The 1780-nt window shown below is 47.8% G+C and overlaps 1 long non-coding RNA gene across 1 annotated transcript; it reads right to left on the bottom strand.

The window, feature by feature from the left end:
- Nucleotides 1-396: 396 nt before the first annotated feature.
- Nucleotides 397-1551, bottom strand: LOC140683540 (uncharacterized). Its single transcript, XR_012054718.1, has 2 exons — nucleotides 1474-1551; nucleotides 397-1307 (listed from the first exon to the last, which is right to left on the bottom strand). It is a non-coding gene; the product is annotated as an uncharacterized lncRNA (long non-coding RNA).
- Nucleotides 1552-1780: the final 229 nt, after the last annotated feature.

Below are 1780 nucleotides of genomic sequence, written 5' to 3'. Positions count from 1 at the left end.
TAAAGAACTGTTATAAGTAAAAATTGATCTAGCTAAATTAAAAGTAATAAAACCAGGTTTTATTTAGTGATCAAATTCAGTCTGAGCTAGCTACAATAAAAAGGACAGTGCTGAGCCCGGGATCAGCACTGGATGAGACACAGGTCTGACTGCTACAGCATAGGGTCCTTTATGTTTCACACAAGACTGTCTCTCTTAAGCGCTTTTTATACAGTTTATTTTGCTTGAGGCAGAGTTTCAGTGATCAGGCTTTTTTTCCTATTTAGAGTCTTACATATTTATAGAATTTCTTTTCTCTGTGTTTGACGCTGGCACAATGCCAGCGCCCCATGAAAATACAACTTACCAATCAAATGCTGTGAAATGTGATCAAGAACAGAGCAAAGCAGGCCAAACTTAATAACAAAAGAAAAAGCTTTATTACACTACTACTACTACTACTATAAAAGGAAAAGAAAGGAAAGGAAAAAAACACACAAAATTCGAAATGAAAACCTTCCAAAACATTTCTCCTCCCTCCACCCAACTCCACCAAACCCCAGCGAGACCCATTTGGATCCTTAATCAAGTTTTCACCCTTCAATATAATCTATACTGAGTCCATCGGGGAAGAGAGGAGTCCCCCTTGCAACCATAGACCCCCAGGAAACACAACTGCCACCTTTTGTGTTTCCAATGTCACACGTGGCACCGCCCAGACACACCGGGCCAGTGTGACATTCTCCTCTCCATGTCACAGTGCTCTCACCACCGTGCATGGACAGAGACTGCTTATAGGGCCCCTTTAAGGATGCTTTGCCAAGGACCACCAGGAACAACAGTCCAGTATCACAATTCGGGACTAGAGTCCCCCCCATTTTCCCCTGGGGCCGAGGGTCCAAAAGACAGAGATCGCCTTCTCTTCTTCCTGAAGATGGAGGGCATCCTCACACCCTCCTCAGCTCTCTCTCTGTCCACTCCAAAACTGGTAGTTGCTGCAGAAGGTCTCTTGGCCCACCAATGCATCCCCCTAAAATGCAGTCCCTCTTGAAAAGAAAGAGTGGTTCAGTCTATGGTAAACAAGCAGAGTCCAGCCAAAAAGCCACTCTATCATCTGCCCCCAACCTTCTTCTCTAAACATCTGAGGTTTCAAGCTGTCTCTCTTTTCTTCAAATTCAGGAGGAGTAATATTTCATAAAGCCTTCATTTCTCAGGAAGGGTTAAAAGTCCCAACTCCCAAGGATGGCTCGCTGCCCAGGCTCCAGCTCCCACAGCCCGGCTGGGCACCTTGCGGCCCCCCCGCTCTTCTCCTTCCCTGCGGCGAACTGCTGATAAAACCACCGAGTCTCTGTCTCTTTTTCTCTCTTTTTCTCTCTTTTTCTATCTCCTGGGAGATAGAGAGACTCTGGGGGGAGCGGAGACATCCCAGATTTCTCCACCCTTCCATCTGCAGGGGGCCAGGTCTGGTTGCAGCCCCTTCACCCTTGGGCCTACCTCCACAGGCCGCATGGCTCCCCTCCCCCACCCAGCCCGGGCTGGGCAGGGGAGAGGTCCGTACCATGCGGTGACCGGAACCAAAGAAAGAACGAGTCCTCCTGGGAATTCCGCTTTTAACCCCTCTGTGTTCTCAGAGGCGTGTCCACCTTCAATTGGTCACCCCAAGTGTCAGTATCTAAACCTGACCCCTGACTGGTGAACCTCTTCCTTCTAAAAAAAAAATTCTCTTCCCGTGTCAAACCATGACAGTTGGTGAGAACAAAATGGTGTCTGGAGAGTGATGTACACCCCTGACTGAGTTACT

This window comes from Taeniopygia guttata, chromosome 3 (assembly GCF_048771995.1).
Source record: "Taeniopygia guttata chromosome 3, bTaeGut7.mat, whole genome shotgun sequence".
In the NCBI taxonomy this organism is placed as follows: domain Eukaryota; kingdom Metazoa; phylum Chordata; class Aves; order Passeriformes; family Estrildidae; genus Taeniopygia; species Taeniopygia guttata.
This window is presented reverse-complemented; position numbering and strand designations above follow the sequence as displayed.